A 16,351-nucleotide genomic window follows, 5' to 3' on the forward strand; every position below is an offset into this window, starting at 1 on the left:
CTGTATTCAGAGTTGTAATTAAAGGACACAGCTTGTATTCCTAACTCAGGCACTTACTACCAGAAAGATCCTTTTTTAAAAAATTATTGTTTAAAGCATTACATATAGTATTACATATGTCTCCTGTTCCCCCATCGACCTCTCTGCCGGCCACCCCCATCCCTCAGCACATGCCCTCAACCCCCTAGTGTCTGTGTCCATTGGTTATGCTTATATGCATGCATACAAGTCTTTTTGTTGACTTCTTACCCCCTTTGCCACCCTCTCTTGTCTTCCCTCTGAAGTTTGATGGTCTGTTCAATGTGTCTCTGTCTCTGGATCTATTTTTGTTCATCAGTTTATGTTGTTCATTATATTCCACAAGTGAGTGAGATCATGTGATATTTATCTTTCTCTGACTGGCTTATTTCACTTAGCATAATGCTCTTCATGTCCATCCATGCTATTGAGAATGGTAAGAGTTCTTTCTTTTTTACAGCAGCATAGTATTCCATTGTGTAGACGTACCACAGATTTTTAATCCACTCACTACCAGAAAGATCTTAAATATGTTAGTTCTCCTCTCTGGGTCTCTGTGTCTTTAACTATAAAATAGGAGGTATCTAACTGTATTGTCACAAGGTGGTTATGTTGTCTATTAGACATGAAATTGTAATTATTGTATAATACTCCATAATATTTCATATACGAAGCTATGTATTCAAAATTTGAAAGTCCATTTTATACTTTTTTGTTACTAAAAGAATAAGTCATAGGAAAATGTTATTTCTGTAAAATGATTCCTGCTTGTGGGAAGCATGGGACTTGGTTGGAAAGTTTGTAAGGAGGACATTTCAAGATAAGGAAAGGCCTTCAACACACTTCCCTTTTATCAGAATGTCCTCCTCACACTTTCCAACCAAGTCTCATTGCTCCTCGACACCTGGCAATTTTCTTCCAGGCTCACACTCTCTTCCTGACCTTGAGCTTTCACCACCCCTGCCTGTCCTGCCTGCCCTGTTTATCAGAATTCCTACTTAGGGGAGTGCCGAAGGCAGTGCCCCTTATTATTCATTGAACTTTCCAACCAAGTCCCATGCTTCGCCATAATTTTGCTCATTAGATTCAACATATAAGTGTAATCATATGGTATTTGTCTTTCTCTGTCTGACTTATTTCACTAAGCATAATACCCCCAGATCCATCCATGCTGTTGCAAAAGGTGAGATTTCTTTTATCTTTATGGTTGAGTAGTATTCCATTGTGTATACATACCAAAGCTTTAAAAAATATATATTTGCAGCAAAATCTGATAGATCTGAAAGGAGAAATAGATTTATTCACTATCATATTTGGAGGCTTAAACACTACTCTTTCAGTAATTAACAGATCCAGCAGCCAGAAAATCACTAACAGTATAGTTGAACAGCATTGAACCAGACCTAACTGACATTTATAGAACTCTTCATCCAGCAACAGCAGAAACATACATTTTTCTCAAGTTCTCATGGAATATTCACCACAATTAGAACAAATTCTGGGCCATAAAAAGTACCACAAAAATTTTAAAGTATAGAAGTCATACAAAGCATGTTCTCAGGCCAGAAATGAATTAAAATTATATGACATTCTGGAAAAGATAAAAATGTGGAAACAGTGAAAATATCATTAGTTGCCAGAATATCTGGGGGAGAGAGCAAGGAAATATAGAGCATTTTTAAGATAATGAAATTATTCTGAATGATCCTACAATGGTAGATATATGGCATTATGTATTTGACAAAATTCACAGGAATGTACAACACAAACTGTGAACACTAATTTACACTATGGACTTAAGTTAAAAATAATATCTCAAAAATGGTTAGTCAATTATAACAAATGTACAGTACTAATCCATGTTAACAATAGGGCAAACTGCCTGAGAGAGGAGGTATATGGGAACTCTCTATGCTACCTCTATAAATTTTCTGTAAACTTAACACTGTCCTAAAAATTAAAGTGTACTAATTTTTAAAAATCACTTATGCACAGTGTATTTGCTTTAGAAATTATTGACTAAGAGATATCATTGGGAATTGAATGGAAATATGTCATTATTCATCATCACCTTTGTATGCCAGGAAGATTTTTCTCTAGTGCTTTACCAAAATCCCAGTGATTTTTTTTAATAGACATGGCTAGACCTTTCATTTTAATACATGCTTATACAGCATTTATTGCTTTAACCCATAAAGACTAAAGAAGAATGCTAACAAAATATACAACCAAACAAAACAAAGGCAGTGTGTGCTTAGGGAGGGCACATAGAGCATGAGTAAAGGAATGGGTGGGAGTCTGACCATGGCAAGTAAACAAAAGTAAGGACACCAGCTTTGCTACACACACACACACACATACACACACACACACACACATACATGTGCACACACACGCGCACACACACACACACACACACACACACACTAAAAGCCGAAAATTATATATGTGTGTGTTCCCGTGTACTGTTTTCTTTAATCCATGAAACATTTTCCAAAAAAATAAAGAACTTTTATGCAAATATCAGAGAGAAAGCTGCCATCTAGTAAAAGAAGCAGAAACCCACAGAACTACAGCCATATTTTCTTTAAAAAAAAAATATCAGCTTTGTGGAGATATACTTCATATACCACACATTTCACAAATGTAAAAAATAAAATTCAATGATTTTTAATATATCCACTCTTCCTCCACAGTATGGAACTGTAGAAATGTTTTCTTGCTGATGAATAGAGCTGGCTACCATGCATGTTTGAAACTGGTTAGGGTGATCCCAGCAATCTCAAGGTATTAACTTGCTTTGAGGACTTCCTGGACTAGCATTACTGCAAGGCACCTGACATATGAGGACACAGGTCTTCCGTAGAGCAAGGTGCTTTTAACCTGGACCTCAAGGAATTTCTTTATATATTTTTCTATTCCTGCCTTAACAAATTAGCACAAACTTAGAGGTCTAAAACAACACATATTTATATTTAAAAATTGTGAATGCCGCATTCGTTTGCGGCTAGGGTTCAGGATCTAGAATAGGGGCCGATGCACAAATGAATGCACTAGACAAGAAATATGAATTTAGAAGGCATGGGGGCCAGGTGGAAAACCTTTCTCTAGTGGAGAGGCTCTCTGATTTCTTGGTTCCATTTGCTTTTATACACTTGAATACACATTTGCCCTTTAGAAATGCAAACAGGCAAATCAAAGGTACAGTTTGGTAAACAGTGAAAGGATTATCAGGTCAGGGGGTTGCCTTGAGCCATTTGGCCAACAGCAGGGCAATATTATGCTGATTTTCGGCCTTGCTGAATATCACATTGATATGCTAACTACTGTTGGTCTTAGCCTCCAGCAAAAATCCATAGGTTACATGTCATTAGAAGAATCTATAGATTAGATTCTATGTATTAGAAGTCCAATGCTAGGCTCCCTAAGCTAAAAGCCATTCCTTTTCCTTTTCATGGTGCTAAACAGGGTATGTGCATTCCTGAACTTATACACCTTTAAATCCAGCACTATTGAAACTCTTTGACCATTCTTTCTAACCATCCTTTCTCAGTCACATCACCTCAAAATTATCTCCTGCCTCCCTGTTCTACTTTTAGAGACCCTTGTGATTAATTGGGATCACCTGATTAATTCAGGGTAATATCTCTGTTTAACTTAAGCTGATTAGCAACATTAATTCAATTTTCAATCTTAATTTCTCATTGCCATCTATACTAATACATTCACATGTTCCAAAGATTAGCACATGGACATATTTGTGGATGAGAGATTATTTTGCTTACAACAAATTTCAAAATTGACAATTTTTCAGTGTCAATGAGCATTACACCATCAATAACAGCCTAATATAATGTGCTATAAGCAAGAACAAACATAAATAAACAGGTAAAATAAATGGAGTTTAAAAATCTTCATATTTTGGAATTATCAGACATTATTTTAAAAACTGTGGTTATTATATCACAAGATATAGCATAAAGGTTTGAAACTATCAGGAAATAGGAAACCATAAGCAAATTTATAAAATAAACAGACTGCTAGAAACAAAGTATACAATAAACAAATATGAATAGCCCTGGCCGGGTAACTCAGTTGGTTAGAGTATCATCCAGAGACACCAAGGTTGCTGGATCAATCCCTGGTCAGGGCCCACACAAGAATCAACCAATGAATAAATAAGTGGAACAACCAATTGATGTGATGTCTCTCTCTCAAAAATCAATAAAAATAACCTTAATAAAAATAAAACAAAATGTATATTTAATCCTTTAATAAAAGCAGATCAAATAATTCAGACCAGCAATGATGCTGGGGGAAAAAAAAAAACACTCAAAAGACCTGGACAATATTTTTATTAGATTGCTTTAAGGCATTGCAGAGCTAATAGGGAAGTGAAGAATTCCATGGCCAATAAAGAGGAAAAGAAATAAACCCAGAGAAGAAATTATAGGTTTTAGGTGTTTTCCATCCAGGGGAATCTACCTACTCTGGAAGATGCTGAGAGGCTAAAAAGCCTGACATTCAAGGCCTTCATAATGTGGTCTTGATTGAAAACTTAAGCTCCTCTCCCTACTCCAATAGTAGACTGCCAAGCTCTTAGACATTCATGAGAAAAATGTTAAATTAAATTGAATGATGATTATACATCTGGCTCAGGTTGTACGTGTTATTAGTTGTGTCCAAGATTTTAACTAATTATACTGAAAGTCATTTGAAATAAGCAGGCGATGTGAGGTAAGCTCTTGTTATATGCCTGGAAAGAAGATTGTGAATTCAGCTTCCAACATTCTGATAATGGTTGTGATATGGATCCTTGTTATTAAAATTGTAACACAGAAGTCACCATTATGCTAGCCAAACTGTCAGCCATTTCATGGAATTTGTTGTATGAGCTGTAGCCTCCATATGTCTTCCTATCTATTAAGGTCACCATGTTTTCAAGCCAAGTGTAGTCATTTTCTCTGTTCAAGGTCTATCAATCATATACTTCAATAAAAGGCAGGTCATGGTAATGAGAGGAGTTCAAGACCTTCAAGGCTCTATAGAGAGCCAGGCTCAAGGGTGAGCAAAATTAAAAAATAAATAAGTAGCCTGGCTGGCATGGCTCAGTAGTTGAGTATTGACCTATGAACCCGGAGGTCATAGTTTGATTCTCAGTCAGAGCACATGCCCGGGTTGTGGGCTGGATCCCTAGTGTGAGGTGTGCAGGAGGCAACCAATCAATAATTCTCTCTCATTGTTTCTCTCTCTCTCTCCCTCTCCCTTCCTCTTTGAAGTAAATAAAATATATTTTAAAAATAAATAAATAAGTAAAATAAACTGCAACTCTATTTGATAAGATGCTGACACATTGTTGATAAAATTTTGATTATTGTTGTTTGTTTTATGAAACTGAAACAAAGCTACATAAGAAAACATTTTGGTTGATTGTTTTCACTATATTTGTTTGAACATGACTAATATCTTGAAATTATAATTTAGAAAATTATGTTATATGTGCAATAACACATTTTAATTTAATCCATTTCTATACTAATTATTATAATAAGTAAATTAAGGGTTGTAAAATTATTGAGTATATTTTAGCAAATTGAAAAGAAAAATAGTACAAGAATTTTTTCTCCTCTTGGTTCTAGCATTAATTAAATTTCAATTGGAAAATCTTCAGTAAGTCTTGAACTTGGTTGATTATTAAGCTTTTTGTCTTTTTGAACATAATAGAATATTTGTTTCTTGCTTTTGGTTAAAAACAATTTGATATTTGAGGATTTTTTTCTGCAAAGCAGGTATTAAAAAAGAAATGCAACTGTCTTCATAAGTAATTAAAGATCATTATGACTGATCTTTTGTTGGAGTGAATGTATTTTAAATTTGTTATTTTCCTAACACATCTATTTGGTGGTGAATGGTTTCTAGTTATGATCACCCTGATATATTTTTAAGCCTAAAAGATAGTTGAACATATTTTCTATTCTAACTGATTAGTAGGAGGAGAAACTTAGCATATCATATTGTCCAAAGATGATCTTTTCAGAACCAATGTTTTATTTTTGGAAAACAAAATGAAAAAAAAAATCTTAGTTAACATGAAGAAAGTCAGAATCTCTGAATAACTGTTGAAGACTATGCAGTTGACCTACATCCTTTACAGGAAAAAAAATCCAAATACTAAGTCTTTTTCTCTTAAGATTTTTAAAATTAATTTTTAGAGAGAGGAAGGGAGAGGGAGAGAGACAGAGAGAGACATCTATCTGCTGCCTCCTGCACACCCCTTATCAGGGATCAAGCCAGCAACTGAGGCATGTGCCCTTACATGGAATCAAACCAACAATAATATATGGGTGCACAGACCACAACCAATCAACTGAGCCACACTGGCCAGGGTAAACACCTGCAACTTTTTAGCATGGTTGGTCTACTCTTCCCTGCCTTTTGCCCATTTTCAAGTTTCTTCTACATTCCTTAAGTGTCAAACTTTGTGCCAAATTCAGAACCTGCAAATCTAGCTCTTTTCTTTTCTTTTCTTTTCTTTTTTAAATCCACACCTGAGGATATTTTTCCCGTTGATTTTTAGAGAGAGTGGAAGAGATGGAGGGAGAAAAGAGAGAGAGAGAGAGAGAGAGAGAGAGAGAGATCTATGTAAGAAAGACACATCAATTAGTTGCCTCCTGCAGGTGCCCAACCAGGGCCTGGGACCAAACCTGCAACCCTTTGGTGTGTAGGCTGACACTCTAACCACTGAGCCACAGCATCCAGAGCATAATTAAAATGACAAGGGTTAAAGACACACATATATTGCTAGTTCTTAAGGAGCTTATGAATTAGGAAAATATCCTATCTTGGCTACATATCAAATTACATATGAAATCATCTGGAATGCTTTTATAAAAATACCATTTTTAAATTTTTATTGTATTACAGATGTCCCCCTTCCCTCCCCCATTGTCCCCCTCAACTCCATTCCTGTTCCCTCCCCTAGGCCTTCACCACCTTATATTCTGAGTCCATAGGTAATATGCATATGTTATTTGTTAATCTCTTCCCACCTCCCCCTGCTCCCCACTTCCCTCTGAGATTTGTCAGTCTGTTCCATGTTTCCATGCCTCTGGTTCTATTTTATTCATCAGTTTATTTTGTTCATTGGAGTCCTTGTTCATTTACTTTGATTTTTAGATTCAATTGTTCATAGATATGCATTTATTGCCACTTTGTTGTGCATATTTTTTTTCTTTTTCTTTTTCTTCTTCTTCCTCTTCTTAAAGAATACCTTTCAACCTTTCATATAATACTGGTTTGGTGCTGAACTTCTTTAGCTTTTTTCATTTTTTTTTTTGGTCGATTTTTCTTTGTTAAATGGTATTTAAATATATAAAATAAATATCAAAAATATAAGTCTTTGTTTTACTATGGTAGCAAATATCAAAAAATTTCTATATGTGGCACGGCACCAGAGTTAAGTTAGGGTTTTTCAAAATGCTGACACACCGAGCTCAAAAGGTTCGCCATCACTGCTCTATGTCTTTAACCCTTGGCATTTTAATTATGATATGTCTTGGCATGGGCCTCTTTGGGTTTATCTTGTTTGGGACTCTCGGTGCTTCCTGAACTTAAAAGTCTATTTCTTTCATCAAGTAGGAGATATTTTCTCTCATTATATATTCAAATAGTTTTTCAATATCTTGCTCTCTTTTTTCTCCTTCTGGCACCCCCATAATGTGAATGTTGGTGTGCTTGAAGTTGTCCCAGAGGCTCCTTACACTATCTTAATATTCTTGGATTCTTTTTTCTTTTTGTTCTTCCAATTGGATGTTTTTTGATTCTTCATATTCCAAATAGCTTATTTGATCCTTTGCGTCCTCTATTCTACTGTTGATTCCCTGTAAATTATTCTATTGACTCTTCCAATTCTACTTTTTTGGATTTTTCTTAAAATAATAGCTGCCCTAGCTGATTTGGCTCAGTGGATAGAGCGTCGGCCTGCAGACTGAAGGGTCCTGGGTTTGATTCCAGTCAAGGGCACATGCCTGGGTTGTGGGCTTGATCCCCAGTAAGAGGGCATGCAGGAGGCAGCCAATCAATAATTCTCTCTCATCATTGATGTTTCTATCTCTCTCTCTTCCTCTCCCTTCCTCTCTGAAATCAATAAAAATAAAAATATTAAAATAATAGTAATAACAATAGCCTTAAATGAGGGCAATGCTTTCTAGAGAAATATGTCCACTGCAACCTTATTTGTTACCAGGAAAAATGTAAACAGTCTAACTCTCTATCAGTGCCACATGGTTATATTGTATTGGCATTAGTAATAATTACATAAATTCACCATAACTTAATGGTCTCCTCATATTTAGGTCAAGTATAGTATGCATGATCACATTTTATCCTCCGCTGCTGTGAGGCAAGCATACTTAAGAAATATATATATATATTAAAGGCCAGGTGCACAAAATTTGTTCACAGGGAAGGGGATCTCTCAGACTGGCCTGCACCCTCTTGCACTCTGGGACCCCTCGGACATCTCTCTCGCAATCCAGGACTGCCTGCCTGCCTGCCTGATCGCCCCTAATCACCTCTGCCTTGGCCCCCACCACTGCGGCTTCACCCAGAAGGATGTCTGGAAGGTCGTTCAGCTGTCTGGTCTAATTAGCATATTACACTTTTGTTATTATAGATATACACACATATATAATGTGTTTATATTTTATTACATATAATATGCTATTTTAATAGATTTTTATTGTTATTATTTTTGCTATTGAGTTTCATGGGTTCCTTACATGTTTTAGATACTAACTTTTTATCAGTTTTTAGAAGCCCGGTGCACAAACTTTGTGTACTGGGAGGGGGGTCCCTCAGCCCAGCCTTCCACCTCTCATAGCCCGGGAACCCTCAGGGGATGTCCTACTGATGGCTTAGGACACAGTATGGCCTCCCTAAGCCACAGTGAGTGTGGCCTCCCTCTGCGGAAGGTGACCAGGCTGATCAGGGGAAGGTGCCACCCCCATCACCCTGCTGCTGCTGCCACTGCCAACAGCCATAGCTGCCAAGGTGTTTTCATCAACACAGACTCCAGTCCCTTCACCATGAAAAAATGTTTGTGTCCGCTCCAGGCCTGCTCAAGCTGCACTGCAGTGGCTTGGGCATGCCCCCCTGTCTGTGTCCGCTGCTTATACTTTCTCTCATTTTGTAGCTTGTCTTTTCATATTGCTGTTTTTTCTGGGCAGAAGTTTTTCAGTTTGTGGTAGTTCCACATGTTTACTTTTGCCTCTTCTTGCCTGTACTTTTGGTGTCATATCCAAATTATCATTATGAAGTTTTCTTATAGACATTTTATAGCTACAGGTCTTCCATTTATGTCTATAATTAATTTTGAGTTAACTTCTGAGTATGATGTACAATAAGGGTTTAATTTAATTCTTTGCATGTGGATATCCAGATTACTCAACATCATTTACTTGAAGAGATTATCCTTTCCCCAAGTGTATTCTTGGCATGGATTTATGTCTGGCCTCTGTACCCTCTTTCATTAGTCTATGTGCCTTTTTTTATACCAGGGCCTTAATGGTTTGATTATTATAGCTTTGTACTGTAGTTTGAAATCAGGCAATATGAAGCCTCCAGTTTTGTTCTTCTTTCTCAAGATTGCTTTGGCTATATGGAGTTGGTGTTGTTCCATACAAATATGATTGTTTTTTTTTCTATTTATGTAAAAACTGTCATTTGTATTTTTATATATATTGCACTGAATTTTAGATATCTTTGAGTAGTATGGAGATTTTAACAATATTAATTCTTCCAATCCATAAGCACAGGATATTTTTTCATGACTGAGCGGAGCTGAAGCAGGGTTACAGGACCATTTCCAGATCTGCGATTGAATTGAGGTTGGTGGGCCTCCCTTCAGGTGCCCAGATGAGTGTGTCTCCTGCCAAGCCCCTGGGAAGGCAGGCCAACTACTAAACTACAACGAAAACTATCTGGAGCTGGGTCATGGGCCACTTCAGGGTCTACAACCAGGACTGAGAAAGTCAGTCCTGCTACATAAGGAGTGGGCATGCATGGCTCCTCCTATGTCCCTTGTTGGATGGTGCTGGTAGCAAGACCAATGTCAAAAAGGTCTGTAGCCAAATCCATAGGGGAGCAAGCTGTTTCTGGATCTGTTACTTGGACCATCCTTGGTGAGCCTAACACATGGGCATGGACCTGCCTTCTCAAATTGACATTCTTTCAGTCTTTGGCTCCAATGGGTACTTGCAAGCTTTAAATTGGATCCTAAGGCTCTTCTGTCTGTACGTGGCTGCCAAATTTTGTTGCTGTAGGGATATTAGTGCAGATCCCCTATTTGGCCACCTTACTAATGTCGCCCTTTCAGAACTTTTGTTAAGTATTATTCTGTATAGTCTCACCAGTACAGTAAACAAAAAATAAATACATAGGTAAATGGGTGACTTATAAATTAGAAATAGAGAAATAATGTCACATTTATTCAATGACATCATGATCATGTACATATAAGATTTCAAAAAATATACAATAAGCCTTACTCTACTAATTAGTAAATTTAGCAAGGTAGAAGGATATAAGATCAATATATAAAAATCAATTCTATTTTGCCCTGGCTGGTTTGGCTTAGTTGGTTGGGTGTCATCCCATGAACTGAAAGGTTGCTGCTTTTTTTTTTCTTTATTGATTAAGGTATTACATATGTGTCCTTAACCCCCATTGCCCACCCCCATTCCCCCACTCATGCCCTCACCCTTCTGGTGTCTGTGTCCAATGGTTAGGCGTATATGCATGCATACAAGTCCTTTGGTTGATCTCTCCCCCTTATCCCCACCCAAAAGGTTGCTGTTTTGATTCCTGGTAGGGGGCATGCAGGAGGCAGCCAATCAATGTTTCACTCTCACATTGATGTTTGTCTCTGTCTCCCTCTCCTTTCCTCTCTCTCTAAAAATCAGCAATTAAAAAATCTTTAAAAGTCAATTATATTTCTATATATTAGAAATTCAAAGTGGAAAATACAATTTTAAAAATAACCATTCATAACAGCAACAAATGTGAAATACATAGGGCTCTATTTAACAAAATATATGAAGACTGCAAACAACAAAATATTTCTGCCCTTCCTTACTTCACTCTCTTTTAGTGTATATTTTTCCTGTGGTCAGTAAATTTTTTAAAAAAGCATTATGCTAAGTGAAATTAGCCAGTCAGAGAAAGATAAATACCACATGATCTCACTCATTTGTGGAATAGAATGAACAGCATAAACTGATGAACAAAAATAGATCCAGATACAGAGAAGCATCAATCAGACCGTCAAACCTCAGAGGGAAGGTAGGGGAGGGTGGGAGTAAGGGGGAGAGATCAAACAAAGGACTTGTATGCTAGCATATAGGCCTACCCAATGGACACAGACAATAGGGGGGTGAGGGCATGAGTGGGGGGTGGGGGGTAATGTGGGGATAAGGACACATATGTAATAACTTAATCAATAAAAAAAGATGGTTAAATCTGTAGGGTATGATATCAAGATTTACTCTAAAGCTACAGCAATCAAATCAGTATGGTATTAGGTAAAGGCTAGAGATAGATAAATGGAGCAAAATAAAATTCTATAAACAGAACCATACATATATGGTCAATTGATCACAAAAGTCTATAATTGTATTCATGCATATATTGCCAACTGACTTTTTTTTTTTTACAAAGCTAGCAAGGTCATTCAGTAGGGAAACAATAGTCTTTTTCAACAATTGGTGTTAGAACTGAATGTCCAAAATTAAAATAAATAAATAAACATTATACTTTTTTCAATCATTAACAAAACTTAATTTTAAATTTTAAATTCATCATACACCTGAAAACATAAAGATATACTATAATGTTGAAGAGAAAAGCACTTGAGAAAATTCTTGTGAGCATCGGTTAGGCAAAAATTTCTTAAGGCCAAGAAGCACTAACTGTCAAAAAAAAAAGATAAGTTGGATTTCATCAAATTAACTTCTTCTCTTGAAAATATAAAGTTAAGTAAGTGAAAAGACAAGCAACAGACTTGCAAAATATATTACTTATACATCTTACAAAGGACTTGTATCTAGAATATAAAGTCACTCTAGCATGTCAATAACAAGAAAAATAGACCAAAAATTTTGCAAAGATTTGAACAGAATATTTACACATAGAAATAAATGATTGCCCAAAATGTTTATAGCTCCTAATCCAGGTAAATTCAGATTAAAATCATAATGATTTCCCCCTACACACCTAGTAGAATGACTAAAAGTTAAAAGAATGAAAATATTGGTGAAGAGCAACTCAAACCCACGTGCACTGCTGGTAGAAATGTAAAACTGTATAACCACTTTGAAAATAGTTCGGTACTTTTTAAAAAAGTTTAAAAATATGCCTATCATATTATCCCTTATTCTACTATGTAATATTCAAGAAAAAAAGGAAGTATATGTCCATAGAAAGGCTTTGAAATACATGTTCATAGCAGCTCTATTCATAATAGCCAACCTGGAAGCAACTCAAATGTCCATTAACAGATAGACATAAAAAAATTGGTTTATCTATACAGTTGAGCACTACTAGCAAAGAAAAGGAAGCAAACTATTTTTTAAAAACATGTTTTCATTTATTTTCAGAGATAGTAAGAGGGAGAGGGAGAGAGAGACAGGAACATCAATGATGAGAGAGAATAATTGATTAGCTGCTTCCTGCATGCACCCTACTGGGGATCAAGCCTACAACCCTGGTGTGTGACCTGACCAGGAATCAAACAGTGACCTCCTGGCTCATGGGTCAACATTCAACCACTGAGCAACACTGACTGTGCGGGAAAAAACTATCAACATGCACAACTACATGAATGAATCTCAAAAACATGCTGAGTGAAAGAAGCAGGTACAAAACCTAATATATTATTATGTTTATATGAAATTATAGAAAAGACAAAACTATTCTATAGTCTCATAAAGCAGATTAGTGGTTGTGTAAGGCTGGAGATGGTGGAGATTGAATTTAATGGGGCATGAGAAAACTATCTGGGGTAATAAAAATTGTCTATTCATTGATAGTTTTATGATTTTATAGGGTATACAGTTGACAAAACATTAAAATGTAAAGTTGAAGTGGGCTCATTTTATTATAAGCAAATGATTTTATAAAAATTAATAGCATCATATATGGAAAATGAAAAAGAATATTTTCATTTTGTTTTTCTCATATTACCTGACAGAAATGTATAGCTTCTAAAGGGAAACTGTTCATCCTTTAGTCACCTATCTTTTCTAACAACAGATTCATTTTCAAAAAAGCATGTTGGAACATTTATGCCTTGAGAGAATTTTTTAAATGCGTGGATGATCTGCTATAATATCAAATTATATTGCATTGAAAAATAAAGCACTGCAGTCATCTGTAACTCAAAGGCTATTTCTTAACACCAAAGGTTATTTCCTAACACCAGAGGCAGTTTTCCATGGCCTACATGGTGAATTTGTTCCAGAGTCCCATTCATAATAAGAGTTTTACTTTTGTTCTACAGCTGATGAAGCTGAAAATGAGCTTTGTACTTTGAGGATTTAGTTTCTCATTTGGACTGCATAGAAGAAAGCTTATTTCACCATTTTTAATTAATAAAATATATTCCAAGTCTCTGTTTAGTGGGATGTCCCAAACATGTAACATTTATTTGAAACTGTCTCAGCAGACTCAACTATTAAAAAAAATGTGCTTGGAAAGACTCTTAGAAATCCTCTATTGAAAGATGCATAATACTTATAAAGCGTATTTATTAGCAGCAAGGATATGGACATTCTACTTCTTTCTTTAGATTCACTAATAATCCTTATTTCTTACTGGGTGTAAGTATTCCAGTAAACAAATAACAGTCAGCATGTTAACTTTTGCTCCCAAGATTCTAGCTACATATTTTTAAAAATGTTGTTTAGTTTTTGTTTCTCTTGGTGTTGGAAGAATGACAGTGAATGTCAATCAACTTCATTCATTGCCTTCTACATCTGTCTTTCTGGTTTAGATATTCAGAAATATTACTGAAGGAAATCAAATAGTTGCTGCATTGTAAGTAACTATACAAAAAAAAATTGATGAGAAGCTCTTTTGTGAATAGATAATCCTGTGTATTTGGTACCTTTTCCACTTGAAGCCTTACATTTTTCCATAAAAATACTGGAAATCTATTATCATAAAGCAGGGAAATAATAGGATATAGTACTCTTTTTAATTGTTATAAGTTTTTTTTATGTATTTTATATAATCTGTCCTATGAATTCACGAATGTATGTGTGCACATGCACAGATGTGTATTGGAGAAATAATATTCAGTTTTCATTTATTTGTTATTCTAGAATTATTTAGTGCACTTTGGGTTTCTATAGTTAGAGGTTATTGGATATAAGGCATTCTCAGCAATTTTTGTTGAAATACGTTTGGTGGAACCAACTCATATTTGATCTGTTTCTGTTACACAAAACACAGGAAATATGCATTTGAGAGAGGAAAAATAATGCTATTCATAGAGTGGGTGATCTCTAAACTTAACCATTTATTGGATATCTGTTACTGCCAAGCAAAGATGACTATGATATGATACTTGCTTTCAAAGGACTAATCAATGAGAGATTTGTATTAGAACATACAAAATTCAGGTTTCCTGAAAAATATATAATTTTACTGATAAATTTGTAGTTTATCAGATTAAGTAGGGGTCACAGAGAATTGCAAAGTGTCTTTTTTCAATAACCCCAATGAGTATTCACATTGGCACTTCTTGAACTCTTATAAAAACTGAGAATCTGCCAACACTTAAAATAGCTCATTCCATCACTGGCCCGCTGGCAATTAGAAAGGGTTATTTTCTGCAATTAAATCAAAATCTATTACTCTGTGACTTCTGCAGACTAGCTGTTTCCTCAGAGGTCATAGGAAATAAAGCTTAGAATACTTTTTCTTTGAAAATATTATTCACCTTAAGCTTCCACTGTATTTAAATGATAAGAGGCTAAAAACCTTTATTTATATAGTCACAATCATTGAGAGAAATCTTCATTCTTATATTCAAAAAAACTATGTCATTTTCTTTCCAGTTCTATGAAAGAGCCATGATTTGAACATTTGAAATGTCAAATATTGAGTAAACCCAGGACTTAGTAAAGTATATGGATTTGATTTTTATTAAAGGAAGAAAAAAGACATTAAGGAAAATAGCATTTATTGACTATCATCTGATCACTGGGAACTATGCTAACTACTTACACATATATTACTTTGTATTGACATACAGTGCCATGTCAATACACTGTATTTATTCCCATTTTCAAATAACAATAAACTCAACCTTTAATACTAATTTTTTATTGGAGTTTCTTTCAGTACTCTCCCCAGCTTTCCTTGATGCTTCATTGTCTTCTTTCTTCTTTAGTCACAAAACCTGCCCTACAAGGTTAGCTCTCCCAGTTATTAGATGTTCTCCCTTTCCTTTTTCAGTCATTAGATGCCTGAAACACAACAGCAAGGAGTGTCTGAAACTGCTTGTGCTTTCTAGTGACCTGGCCAATGTCATAGTCACTCATATTCCCACTAAGCTACAGCATTCTCTGGAACCTTCATTATGTTGGAGTAGTTTGAAAAGCTGGGATCTTTCACAGAGTCTTTTCTGAAACGTAGACTACTTTGCTGGAGCCTTAGCTGGCTCTTGTCAACCTTTTTTCTTTGGATAGCAGGCCTAATCCCCAAGGCCTAATCCTTTCTAGGGTCCTGCTCCAAATAGGTTGATCACCAACAATAACAAATCTGTTACCTGATAGACTATATTCAGTCATTAAGTAAGTCAATTTGTAACTGAGTATCTACTATGCTTGGAATAGAGATGAAAACACATACAGAGGTCACAGTCCATTGAGGTGAGAGAAGTAGCATCTAAATCAATTGTTTGCTGCAGAATTAGGGAATCAAGACAATTCAGTAGTAGCTGGGACTGGTGTCATGGATGTTTTACTGGAGGAGGTGACATTTGTAACTGAGTCTGATTTAAATGCAGCTTATTAAGATAAAGAGAGGATGTGAGCCCTAGTGGTTGGGGTCAGTGGATTCAGCATTGGCCTGCAGATCAAAGGGTCCTGGGTTCAATTCCAGTCAATGGCATGTTTTCCCCAGCCTGGGCCCTAGTCAGGGCTCATTCAGGAGGCAAATAATCAATGTGTTTCTCTCACATTGATATTTCTCTCTGTCTTTCCCTCTTTCTTCCACTCTCCCTAAAAATCAATGGAAAAATATCCTCGGGCAAGAATTGAGAGAGAGAGAG

The sequence above is a fragment of the Myotis davidii genome, unplaced genomic scaffold (genome assembly GCF_000327345.1).
Source record: "Myotis davidii unplaced genomic scaffold, ASM32734v1 scaffold739, whole genome shotgun sequence".
NCBI classification, from domain to species: Eukaryota; Metazoa; Chordata; class Mammalia; order Chiroptera; family Vespertilionidae; genus Myotis; species Myotis davidii.